This window comes from Onychomys torridus, chromosome 2, assembly GCF_903995425.1.
Source record: "Onychomys torridus chromosome 2, mOncTor1.1, whole genome shotgun sequence".
NCBI classification, from domain to species: domain Eukaryota; kingdom Metazoa; phylum Chordata; class Mammalia; order Rodentia; family Cricetidae; genus Onychomys; species Onychomys torridus.
In genome coordinates, this window is record NC_050444.1 from 169,927 (window position 1) to 184,122 (window position 14,196).

At 38.5% G+C, this 14,196-nt stretch overlaps 1 protein-coding gene across 1 annotated transcript in view; it reads left to right on the forward strand.

The window, feature by feature from the left end:
* Sntg1 (syntrophin gamma 1) overlaps positions 1-14,196 on the forward strand; it is an 826,637-nt gene that overhangs the window by 114,003 nt on the left and 698,438 nt on the right. The gene's annotated exons all lie outside the window — the stretch shown is intronic.

Below are 14,196 nucleotides of genomic sequence, written 5' to 3' on the forward strand. Positions count from 1 at the left end.
TAATTTTTTTATTTTATAATTTAATTTAATTTACATATCAGCCATGGATTCCTCTGTCCTCCCCCCACCAGCCCCTTCCTCCTTCCCTCCAGCCCACCCTCCATTACCATCTCCTCCAGGGCAAAGACTCCCCTGGTTATTCAGCTCAACCTGGAAGATTCAATCCAGGCAGGTCCAGTCTCCTCCTTCCAGGCTGAGCAAAGTGTCCCTGCAGAAGCCCCAGGTTCCAAACAGCATGCACTAAGGACAGGTCCCAGTCACACTGCCTGGGTGCCTCCCAAACAGATCAAGCTTATCAACTATCTCACTTATCCAGAGGGCCTGATCCAGTTGGGGGCTCCTCAGCTATTGGTTCATAGTTCATGTGTTTCCATTAGTTTGGCTATTTGTGCTTTTTCCAGTCTTGGTCTCAACAATCTCCCTCAGACAATCCCTCCTCTTTCTTGCCAATTAGACTCCTGGAGCTCTACCTGGGGCCTTGCCATGGATCTTTGCATCTGTTCCCCTCAGTCATTAGATGAGATTTCTAGCACAACAGTTAGGGTGCTTGGCCATCTGATCACCAGAGTAGGTCAGTTAGGGCTTTCTCTCTACCATTGCCAGTAGTCTACAGTGGAGGTATCTTTGTGGATTTCTGGGGACCTCTCTAGAAGTTTGCTTCCTTCCTATTCTCATGTGGTCTTCATTTATCATGGTTTCTTATTCCTTGTTCTCCTTCTCTGTTGTTGATCCAGCTGGGATCTTCTGCTCCCCTAAGCTCTCTTTCCTTCAACCCTTGCTCTTAATTAACCCCACTCACATCCATTTTACTCATGTAGATCTCAGCCATTTCTCTGTCATTGGGCGATCCCTGTGTCTTTCTTAGGGTCCTCTTTACTAGGTAGCCTCCCTGGAGTTGTGAGTAGAAGTCTAGTCAACCTTGGTTTTGCATCTAGTATCCACCTATGAGTGAGTAAATACCATGTTTGTCTTTCTGAGTCTGGGTTACCTCACTCAGGATGATTTATTTTAGATCCATCCATTTGCTTGCTAACCACATGATGTCATTGTTTTTCTCTGCTGAGTAGTACTCCATTGTGTATATGTACCATATTTTCTTTATCCATTTTTCAGTTGAATGGCATCTAGGTTGTTTCCAAGTTCTGGCTATTATAAACAATGCTCATATGAACATAGCTGAGCAAGAGCCCTTGTGGTATGATTGAGCATTCCTTGGGTATATGCCCAAGAGCAGTGTAGCTGGGTCTTGGGGTAGAATGTTCCCAATTTCCTAAGAAAGCACCATATTTATTTCCAAAGTGGCTGTGCAAGCTTGCATTCCCACCAGCAGTGGAGGAGAGTCCCCTTGCTCCACATCCTCTCCAGCATAAGCTGTCTTCAGTGTTTTTGCTCTTAGCCATTCTGACAGGTGTAAGGTGGTATCTCAGAGTCGTTTTGATTTGCATTTCCCTGATGGTTAGGGATATTGAGTGATTCCTTAAATATTGTTCAGCCATTTGAGCTTCCTCTGTGGAGAATTCTCTGTTTAGTTCTATAGCCCATTTCTTAATTGGACTGTTGGGCATTTTGATGTCTAATTTCTTGAGTTCTTTATACATTCTGGATATCAGCCATCTATCAGATGTGGGGTTGGTGAAGACCTGTTCCCATTCTGTAGGCTGTCACTTTGTCTTGTTGACCATGTCCTTTGCTCTACAAAAGCTTCTCAGTTTCAACAGGTCCCATTGATTGATTGTTTCTCTCAGTATCTGTGCTACTGGTGTTATATTTAGGAAGTGATCTCCTATGCCAATGGGTTCAAGACTGCTTCCTACTTTCTCTTTATCAGGTTCAGAGTAACTGGATTTATGTTGAGGTCTTTGATCCACTTGGAGTTAAGTTTTGTGCATGGTGATAGATGAGGATCTATTTGCAGCCTTCTACACTTTGACATCCAGTTATGCCAGGACCATTTGTTAAAGATGCTTTATTTTTCCCATTGTACATTTTTGGGCTTCTTTGTCAAAAATTATATGTTCATAGGTGTGCAGATTAATGTCAGGGTCTTCAATTTGATTCCATTGGTCCACGTTTGTTTTTATGCCAGTGCCAAGCTGTTTTTATTACTATAGGTTTATAGTAGAGCTTGAGGTCAGGGATCTTGATGCCTCCAGAGGTTGTTTTATTGTACAGGATTCTTTTGGCTATCCTGGGTTTTTTGTTTTTACATATGAAGTTGAGTATTATTCTTTCCAGATCTGTGAGGAACTGTGTTGGTATTTTGATGGGGATAGCATTGAATCTGTAGATTGCTTTTGGTAAAATTGCCATTTTTACTATGTTGATTCTCCCTATCCATGAGCATGGGAGATCTTTCCATTTTCTGACATCTTCTTTAATTTCTTTTTTCAGGGATTAATGTTCTTGTCATATAGGTCCTTCACTTGCTTAGTTAGAGTTACTCCAATGTATTTTATATCATTTATGGCTATTGGAAAGGGTAATGTATCTCTGATTTCCTTCTTAGCCTATTTTTCAATTGTATATAGGAGGGCTACTGATTCTTTTAGTTCATCTTGTATCCTGCTATGTTGCTGAAGTTGTTTATAAGCTGTATCAGTTCCTTGGTCTAATTTTTCGGGTCACTCATATATACTATCATGTCATCTCCAAATAGGGAAAGCTTGACTTCTTTTCCAATTTTTATCCACTTAATCTCCTTATGTTGTCTTATTGATCTGGCTAGAACTTCAAGTACTCTATTGAATAAGTATGAGGAGAGCAGATGGTGTTGCCTTGTTCCTGTTTTTAGTGTAATCGCTTTGAGTTTCTCTCCATTTAATTTGGTGTTGGCTGTTGGCTTGCTGTAAATTGTCTCTATTATGTTTATGTATGTCCCCTGTATTCCTGATTGCTTCAAGACCTTTATCATGAAGGGGTGTTGGATTTTGTCAAATTCCTTTTCTGCATCTAGTGACATGATCGTGTGCTTTTTTTTCTTTGAGTTTGTTTATATGGTGTATTACATTGACAGACTTTCGTATGTTGAACCACCGTTGTGTCCCTGGGATGAAGCCTACTTGATCATGGTGGATAATTGTTTTGATGTGTTCTTGGGTCTGTTTGCCAGTATTTTATTGAGTAATTTTGAATCAATGTTCATGAGAGAGATCAGTCTGTAATTCTCTTTCTTTGTTGCATCTTTGTTTAGTTTAGGAATCAGGGTAATTGCAGCCTCATAGAAGGTGTTTGGTAATATTCCTTCTGCTTCTATTTTGTGGAACAATTTAGAGAGTATTGGTATTAAGTCTTCTTTGAAGATCTGGTAGAATTCTGCACTGAAACCATCTGGACCTGGGCTTTTTCTTTTTGGTTGGGAGACTTTTAATGACTGATTCTATTTCCTTATGTGTTATTTGTAGATGTATCCGGCTTGTTAAATAAGAAACACAGAACCAATTGCAGAGTTAAAAACCACGAGGTCAGAGCAAGAGCGGAAAACCTTACCCTTCACTGCTTCTGCGGTTCTTCCTCTCTGCAAGAGAGCTACTTCTCTGCGTCCTGTCTATTTAAAAACTGTCTGTTCTCCTCTCTCATTGGTTGTAAACCCAGCCACATGACCTCCTCATCACTGCCTGTTTGTACAGACCTCCAGGTCCTCTATGGATGGTATTGAGATTAAAGGCGTGTGTCTGCCATGCTGGCTATGTCCTTGAACACACAGAGATCCGCCTAGCTCTTCCTCCCAAGTGCTGGGATTAAAGGCTTGCCCCACTAATGCTCAGCTTCTGCTCTGGCTTGCTCTGACCTCAAGGCAACTTTATTGACATAAAAATGAAATCACATTTCAATACAAATAAAATATCACTATAGTTATTGGACTATTTAAATAGTTTATCTGGTCTTGATTTAACTTAGGTATGTAGTACCTATCCAGAAAATTATCCATTTCTTTTAGATTTTCCCATTTTGTGGAGTAAAAGTTTTTGAAGTATGACCTGATGATTCTCTTGATTTCCTCATTGTCTGTTGTTATGTCCCCCTTTTCATTTCTGATTTTGTTAATTTGGATGCTCTCTATCTGTCTTTTGTTTAGTTTGGATAAGTGTTTGTCTATCTTGTTGATCTTCTCAAAGAACCAACTCTTTGTTTCATTGATTTTTTTGTATTGTTCACTTTGTTTCTACTTTATTAATTTCAGCTCTCAATTTGTTAATTTCCTGGCATCTGTTCTTCCTGGGAGATGCTGCTTCTTCTTGTTCTAGGGCTTTCAGTTGTGTTGTAAGTCACTAGTGTAAGATTTCTCCAACTTCCTTATGTAGGCTTTTAGTGCCATGAATTTCCCTCTTAGGACTGCTTTCATAGTGTCACATAAGTTTGGGTATTTGGTGTATTCATTTTTGTTGATCTCTAGGAAGTCTTTAACTTATTTATTTATTTGAGTCATAACATCAGTTAAGTCCTTTATTTCTCTGTTAAGTTTCAATTTGGGAGATCTGTCCAGAAGTGAAAGTGGGGTGTTGAAGTCTTCCACTATTAATGTGTGGGGTTTTATATGTGATTTTAGCTTTAGTAATGTTTCTTTTACATATGTGGGTGCCCTTGTGTTTGGGGCATATCTGTTCAGAATTGAAACTACATCTTGTTTGATCTTTCCTGTGATGAGTATATAATGCCCTTCTTGATCTCTTGATTGATTTTAGTTTGAAATCTATTTGGTTGGATATTAGGATGGCTACACCAGCTTGCTTCTTAAGACCATTTGATTGGAAAATCCTTTCCCAGCCTTTTATTTTTAGGTAGTGTCTATCTTTGATTTGTGATGTGTTTCTTGTATGCAGCAGAAAGGTGGGTCCTGCTTTTGTATTCCTTCTGTTAGCCTGTGTCTTTTTATAGGTGATTTAAATCCACTGATATTAAAGATATTAATGACCAGTGATTGTTCACTCCTGTTATTTATTTATTTATTTGTTTATTTATTTATTTTGGTGGTAGTGTGTGGGTGTACTTCTCTTCTTTGGGGTTTACTGTTGTGGTGTTGTCTATTGCCTTTGTTTTTGAGGGTGTATCTCATGTCCTTAGGTTGGAATTTTCCTTTTAGTGTTTTCTGTAGGGCTGGGTTTATGGATAGTATTGTTTAAATATGGCTTTGTATGAACTGTCTTGTTCACTCTGTCTATGATTACTGAAAGTTTTGGTGGTTATATTAGTTTAGGCTGGCATCCATGATGTCTTAGTGTCTGCATTACATCTGACTTTCAAAGTCTCCATTGAGAAATTGGAGGTTATTCTGATGGGTTTGCCTTTATCAGTCACTTGACCTTTTTCCTTCACTGCTCTTTATATGTATATATATTTATTGTTATATTTGTGTTTTTATTTTACACATCAGGCATGGGTTCCCCTGTCCTTCCCCTTCTGCCCCCATCTCCACCTTCCCCCAACCCCTCCTCTCAATTCCGATCTCCTCCAGGGCCAAGACTCCTCTGGGGATTCATTTAAGCCTGGTGGATTCAGTACAGGCAGATACAGTGCCCTCCTTCCAGGATGAGCAAAGTGTCCCTGTGTAGGCCCAAGATTCCAAACATCCAGCTCATGCACTAAGGAGAAGTCCTGGTCCCACAGCCTGGATGCCTCCCAAACAGTTCAAGCTATTCAATTGTCTCACTTATCCAGAGGGCCTGATCCAGCTGGGGGCTCCACAGCCTTTGGTTCATAATTCATGTGTTTCCGTTCATTTGGCTATTTGTCCCTGTGCTTTTTCCAATCTTGGTCTCAACAATTCACGCTCTTACAGTCCCTCCTCTTTCTCGACAATTGGACACCTGGAGCTCCACTTGGGGCCTGGCTGAGGATCTCTGCATCCACTTCCATCAGTTATTGGATGAGAGTTCCAGCTCGACCGGTAGGGTGTTTGGCCATCTGATCACCAGACTAGGTCAGATCAGGCTGTCTCTTGACCATTGCCAGCAGTCTACAGACGATGTATCGTTTTGGATTTAAGGGGACCTCTCCAGCACTCTGCCTATTTGTGGTCTCATGTGGTCTTCAATTTATTATGGTCTGTTATTCCCTGTTCTCCCTTTCTGTTCTTGATCCAGCTCGGATCTCCTGCTCCCCTAAGCTTTCTTTCCATCAAATCTTGCCCTTCATTACTCCCACTGTCATTCAGGTTGTTCATGTAGATCTCATCCATTTATCTGTCATTGGGTGATCCGTGTGTCTTTCCTAGGGTCCCGTTTTCTAGGTAGCCTCCCTGGAGTTGTGTAGCAGTCTAGTCATCTTTGTTTTACATCTAGTATCCTCCTATGAGTGAATACATTCCATTTTTGTCCTTCTGAGTCTCGGTTACCTCACTCAAGATGATTTTTTCTAGATTCATCCATTTGCCTACAAACCTCATGATGTCATTGTTTTTCTCTGCTGAGTAGTACTCCATTGTGTATATGTACCATATTTTCTTTATACATTCTTCAGTTGAAGGGCATCTAGGTTCTTTCCAGGTTCTGGCTATTACAAACAATGCATCATATTGAGAGCTAAAATCAATAAAATAGAAATAAAGAAAACAATACAAAGGTTAATGAAAGAAAGAGTCGGTTCTTTGAGAAGATCAACAAGACAGACAAGCCCTTATCCAAACTAACCAAAAGACAGAGAGAGAGAAATGAAATCAGAAATTTAAAGGGGGACATAACAACAGACAATGAGGAAATCCAGAGAATCATCAGGTCATACTTCAAAAACCTCTACTCCACAAAACTTGAAAATCACTGCTCTTAATATTTTTTCTTAATTCTATATATTTAGTTGTTTATTTATTGTGACAACGGAACTTTTTTTGAGGGTTTCTTCTGTTTGGAGTTCTATAGACTTCTTGTATCTTCACAGGCATTTCCTTCTTTAATTTTCTTCTATGGTCTCATTGAACATATTTTCTGTGCCTTTGAGTTGGTGTTCTTCTCCTTCCCCTCTTCCTATTATTTGTAGGTTTGGTCTTTTCCTGGTATCCCAAATTTCTTGGACATTTCGGGTCATGACTTCTTTGGCTTTAGTGTTTTCTTTGACTGATGACTCTATTTCTTCTACCGTATCCTCAATACCACAGATCCTCTCTTCCCTCTCTTGCATTCTGTTGGTTATACTTGCTTCTGAAGTTCTTATTCATTTACTTAGATTTTCTATTTCCAGCATTCCCTCTGATTGTGTCTTCTTCATTTTTTCTTTTTCCCCTTTTCCGGTCTTGGACTGTTTCCCTCATCTTTTCATTGCTTTTTCATGATTTTCTTTCAGATATTTATTGTTTTCTTCTGCTTTATTTGTCCTTTCATCTAGTTTTTTATAGTGTTGTCCCCATTTTTTGTTTGTATGTTGCTCCACTTCATTTTTTATTTCTTCTTTATAAGCCTCTAGCCTCTTCATGATGTTACTCATTAGGTTGTTTTCTTCTGCTTCTTCCATTCTGTGCTGTTTAGGTATAGCTGTTGGAGGAGGGCTAGGCTCTGGTGATGCTGTATTGCTCTTTATTTTGTTGTATGTACTTCTGCCTTGATGTCTGCCCATCTCCTCATGGATTTGTTCTTGGCCTTATCAGTGCTCTTGGTCCAGACAGAACTGACACATTCAGTAATCCTCTCTGGTCCAGATGGAAGCTCTGTCTCTTCCAGATGGGAGCTCCAGAGCTGGATGGGTACTGGGGGCTGGTCTCTAAGTTTTAGGAAGTGGCTGGGGCCTTGGGCAGATGGGTGTGGGTCAGGGCATGGAGATTGCAGGATCTGCCTCAGGTCTCTTGTCCAGATGTGAGTTCTAGGCCAGATGGGAGCTGGGGCTGGTCTCTGAGTCTCAGGAAGTGGCTGGTTTCTCAGGCAGAGGGTTGTGGGGGCAGTGCCTGGAGATTTCAGGGTCTGTTGTATGACTTGGAGAAGGAGAACCTTCCTGGTGGGGGTTGGGGAGCCTCTCCAATGGCCAGAACCTGGGGCCAAGTTGGGCAGGTCTTCCCTGGACTGGCTGGTGCCCAGGGATGGGACATAGGGGCAGGCCTCTCTCAGTATGACCCCAGACACTCACCTCTTGACCAGATGGGACTCTGGTGTGGGATGGGAGCTGGGGGCTAGTCTCTATGTCTCAGGAAGTGGCTGGGGTCTCGGGCAGATGGCTTTGGGGGCAGAGTGTGGAGATAGCAGCCTATATACTACTCCATATAAATAGAAAATTTAATTAATTATTTCCCTATTCTCTACTCTCCTAAATCATCCAATCACTTAACTAATCAGTGTTGCATGTTCAGTGTTGTGGGAATTCTTTTTGTTCAGCCAATGGCATTGGAGTATTAAGCTTTGGGCATCGTCTTGCCTGCATACATGATTACTTAAGAGCAGTGGGGTGGGCTTATGCACTTTCTTTGGTAGATGAACCAGGATGGTTCCCATCACCCCTGGCCACAATGGAGGACAACAACAGCTACAAAATCGCTGCAGCCAGGCATTCAGGAGTCAGAGGCAGGCGGTTCAAGGCCAGCCTGGTCTACAGAGTGAGATCCAGGAAATGTGCAAAGGTACACAGAGAAACCCTGTCTCAGAAAAAAAGGCAGCATCTACTTTATTCTGTATCAGTGAGTGTATTATCCCCATTTTATACCTTAATAAATTCTTGAGCTCCATTAACACACCCTCATGGGTTGTCATAACTGTTATGCTTTGATATAAATGTAAAATAAGATAAAATTTCAAAAACAGTTGATATGGCTCCCATAACTTTCCCTCTGTCTTGTTAATAGTTATAACTTTGAAAGTCAGGTGTGAATTTACTCTATCAAATAGTCAAGAGACTAAGAGACTTCTTTATTCTTCTTTTCATTTTGTTAAGTCTAACTATGTATGTCATTATATTGATATTCCTAAAGAAAGAACTTTAATTTGTCTTCTGTTTTTTCTTTTCTTTTTCTTTTTTTTTTTTACAGTTGTAGTTTTTTTTTTTTTTTTTTTTTTTGCCAGTTCAGTGCCAGTTATACTGTTCTTCTGATTACTTGTTCTAAGAGCTTAGACCATGGGTTTGCTATGTTTTCCTCTTTGGAGTTTAAACATTTAGGTACTATAAATTCCCCTCCCAGCATTTTCTTTAGCTGTGACTCACAAATTTTATGCTGATGTTAGTTTTTCTTCAATGTAACCACTGAATTATTTTAATTATATGTTTAACTTCTAAGTGTTTAAAGATTTTCCTTTTATCTTTCTGCTCTGAGTTTTTTTTTTATCTTGAATCCAGCTTTAACATATAGCATACTGTCTTATTTTGAAACATTTCCAAATTTATGATTTCTTAATTTTTAAATGTTGTTTACTTTGGTATATCATTTACAATGGCCATATTATGAGGGGGATTGGCAGATTCTGCCAATCATATTGATCACATTCTATGACTTGATGAGTTTGAGGAAAAGCTGTGTGATTGTTTCCAAACATGGATATAATGACAGTCTGTCTATCAGGCTAATTCTTAATATGCTTCAAAGCTCATATTTGATGTACACACAGAGGGAATGTCATTGTTTCCTCTTTATGAAACTGTAATTATTTCTGTTTGTATAGTGGTTACCTCTGTTCTATTTTAACTCCTGCTTTGATGACATGTCTTTTGCAGAAAGTTCATAGTTGTTTGGTAACTTTGTTGTTATCTTTAATTATATAACCTAACTCTGTCTTTAGTTTTTGGAGATGTAGTTTTATGTAATCCCATCTGGCTTCAAATTCACTATGTAGCTGGGATGAACTTGAACTAGACCTCTATCTTTCCCTTGTATTATTAAAATTATAAATTATTTTTTGTTGTTGTTCTTTCTTTAGTTAGTTCCTTAAATGTCATGCATGGAAAAGATAAGAAGAAAGAAGGGAAATTATATTGTCAGCAACAATTGTGGAAAGTTATTATATTCTTCCATTTCAGATGCCATAAATCAACAAAGAAAGTATATTAGGAGTGAAATGTTTACTTCTGCCCATTTAACAGACAGCATAGAAATTTCCAGTTGTCAGATACATCTCCTATTGTACTTGGACTCTGCAAAATATTACCATAAATTTTCTTTCCAGTCCAAATACACTCAAAAACTAGTTCTCACACATCTTGCCAGAACACTTATACAACATGCTCACTCTCATTCATTTGTCCAACTCCATCATAGACTAGCTTTTCTTCATTTTCTATGCTGTCTACAGTAAACTATTCTCAGAAAAGTTACAATTATCATCCTTGGAGTGTTTTCTGTGTCTGTGTACTCCCTGGAAGAGAAATTATAGTGAGAGGGGAGAGATCATTGCTTGGGCATCTCCAGTTTACCACTCTGTGGGAATGTAATGGTATTGAAAATGGGGGCATCTCTGAAGATATAGTATGTGTACATATTTGTCATTATATGTACACAGGCTCTACTAAAGCCTCTTTTCTTTAATCAAACTTGATTTTTGCCACGAGTTTAGAATGACCATTTTTTTCCTCTCATGATATGATATCATCTTTTAATTTTTGTCTTTAATTGTGTTCTAACCACAGATTTTTGTTCACTATCAGGCAGATTATTATGAGATCACACACATATATAAACAACAAAAACTTACATTAACTTTCAACTTTGGGTCACATGATCTTTGTAAAGATGAGTGACACAAGTTCATAAGTTACTGGACACCTAGAGTTTCTTCATTCTGATCCTTTCAAAATGGTCTTCACGTATATCATTAGGGGATCAGATTCCACTTTAGAGTAAGTACATGTAATAATTAGCTAGAATAGCCATCATGTTTATTTTCTAAGTTTAGAAAATTACCAGCATTCTGTATATTTTCACAATTTAATTAGTTGGCAAGTTGACAGCTTTTTAAAATTACCTTTTCAAAGGCTGATTTCACTATAGAATATTTTTGAAGTACTTCCAGAATATCCTCTTGCTAACCCTGTGTCTCATCCATGGTTTCCTCTGTTTCCACCTCCAATTCCTTCACTTTCTCTCTAATTTTCTTCATCATTTCTTTTTCTCTGGAGATGTTTTGCTATGTAGAGCTGGCTTTCCTTGAATTCACCATCCCTCTTCCTTTCCATCTCAAAACCCCAGTTGCTAAAATTGAAGGTGTGCACTCAAAGGCCTTACTCACTACTCTTCATCCACATAATGTTACAATCAAATAGAGAGCCTTGCACAAATGAGACAACTATCCTATGACTGAGCCACAACCTCAGTCTTTAAAACTACTTTCAGTTAGTCAAGGAAGGAAAATAAGAACTAAATTTAAAATTGCCTTAGTACAATTAGTGAAAATCCAGGGAGAATTTCACTGAGGGACTGCAGAATCTTGCTCTTTGAAAGAAGGCATACAATATGATGTACCCTTCATTTCCCTGAAAACAGTTTTGAGGAGATCCTAAAATATGTATAGGCCTCATATCCTGGGCAACACTATGAATGTGGCCAGAGACTGAATGCTTTCTCTGTACAGTGTTCTGACAGTTAGGGATATTGTTTTTCATAAGATTGTCACAGAAGTTAACTGAAACCTTGCTGTTGTCTTTCACAGTAGCATAGCTAAATATAGTCATAAGAGAAGACACTAAGTATGAGGATGAAGTCCAGGTGGGAAAAGCAGCTGCTGTATGAGCATGACTCTACCACCTGACATTTTACCCTTTTTCTTGGGACTTTTTTTTCTCTGGATGATTAGTACTTTTTCTTCAGATGTCTCTTTTGTCCAGTGTTCTTCAGATCCCTTAGCCTTGATTCTCCTGAAAGACAAAAACAAAAACCCTGGAGGCAGAAGGCCCTGCTTATGTGACCTTATCCAAGTACTTTGAGCATATATAGCTGAGGAGGTTCACACACACCAATATAGAGGAATTATGACACAAGAAATTCATAGCAAGAAACTCCTGAATATTAAAGCTTAATAACTTCAATTATTCATTTATAAATAGCTGCCTCTTGAAGGAGTGCTTGGTCAATAAAGATATAGCTTATTATATAGAGCTGGACTCCTCTATTTCATATTCTTGTGGCCTGTGACACAAAGCCACAGGCAAGGGGCTTTTTTTGTGTATTTGTGCCACAATCACTGGGCACCAGATGTAACATGAATATTAGAAGTTCTTATAATAAAAATCCCAGAGCCAGATATTAGGGTGAAAGCTGAAAGGTTAGAGAAGCAGAACAGCCAGCCACTAGCTTAATCTATGAAATCCTCAGCCTAAAGAGAGTGAGTTTCTGTTTTCTCATACCTCATATAACTTTTGTGTTCTGCCATGTTACTTCTTGGGATTAAAGGCATATATCACCACTGGCTGGCTCCGTTTCTCTTATGTAACGAGTGTCCTTGAACTCACAGAGATCCACAGGGAAATCTGCCTCCAAGTATTAGGATTAAAGGTGCCTGACCTCTATGGCTAATCTAGTGACTAGCTCTGTCCTCTGATCCCCAGGTAAGTTTTATTGAAGTACACAATATATCACCACAATTAATGATGATTAAACTTGAGGGAAAATGATTGTAAAAGGCACCTGTGTTCTGGTACTTTTTTAAAAAACCATTAATGGTTATTCCTGCTTAATGAATTCTGTATAAATAAGGAAATACTTTCACTGCTAGTTAGTCAGTCTGCAAGATTCTCCCCACTACCATGTCCTTGTTTACTTCTTCCTTCACCTATTCCTTGCCTCCTCTCTGGAGCGTGTTACTCACTTGGGCTTGCCCTGGCACTTGGTTTACAGTTTCAGAGGTTTAGTCCATTATCATCATAGTGAGAAGCATGGCAGCATGCAGGCAGATTCTATGTCAGAAAAGGACCTGAGAGTTTTACATCTTGATCCACAGATAGCAGAATGAGTGTGTAATAATTGACATAGTTTGAGCATATATAAAAACCCACTTCCATAGTGACAGTCCCCTTACAACAAGGCCATACCTCCTAATAGTGCCACTCTCTATGAGCCAAACATTCAAAAACATGAGTTAATTGGAGTCATGTCTATTCAAACCATCACACATGCTCAGTATGAATTCATGAAGATTCCTCTCAGGCAGAGGCTCTCAACATCTCCCAGGTCTAAGGAACTGAAACCATTTACCACAACTCTAATTAATTTGCTCGTCCTCTGGATGCTTCCCTGAGCACTGCCACCCCTATCTAACACTGAATAGTCTTTTTTAAAAGTCAGTTTGAAAACTTGAGAAAGGACAAAGGCAAAAAAGTCTGCATATCTCCCCTATTAGGGAAAGAAGTGGCTGTAAGATTAAATTAAAGTCAGTGTTAATTTATTAAATTTCTTAAGTTTGAAATGTGTACATCCCTAAGCTTAAATGACCATATAATTTTAAAGCAGACATTAAGGTAATTCATGAGACTGTCAAGAAGTAATAGCAATGCAAGGATTTATACAGATATATTTTAGGAATAATCAATAATCTTCAATAATAAATGTGTATTGTAGACCATACTTTTAATCCCAGCTCTCATGAGGCAGAGGCTTGAAGATCTCTAAGAATTCCAGGCTCACCTGATCTACATAGTGAATTCCAAACCAGCTAAGGCTATCAAGTAAAAACCAGTCTTAAAAATAAAACCAAACAGCAAACAAGAAAACAAACAAACAAACAAAAAACAAAAACAAAAAAGCAGTCATTACTTGTTTAAAGAGCATATAACAAAATTATATTGATATTCTCTGATAGACTGAGCTAGCAAATACAACTTAGATACTAGACCTTGTGAGTTTTTGCTGTCCTTTTGAATACAGCTCTCCATGACCTCACACAGAAGCACCCCATGTTTCAGGGACTGTGGCAAACAGTCCAGTACCTGTATGTCTTAATAGCTCTGAAATACACCAGATGCACTCCTAGCTAAGAAACACAGATTTATATAAAGGTCTAGAATTAGAGTTTTGATAGTTTTCTTCTATTGTAAAAATAACCATAGCTTTATATTGATGTATCTGATTTTTAAAATATAATTAACAAATTGTCTCATCATGTTAAAACATTTGATATTATAAAGACATAAAGGATTATTGAATTTTCAAGATCATCTGTATACTAAATCTTAATAACTGGCTTTATGGCTATAAAAGACATTCATAATTGGTCATTGGATTAAATAAGTGTATGCTTGTAAAAAAATGCTTTCCAAAACAGATAGTATTGTACTGCTTCATTGATAAGTTATAGAAAATTACAA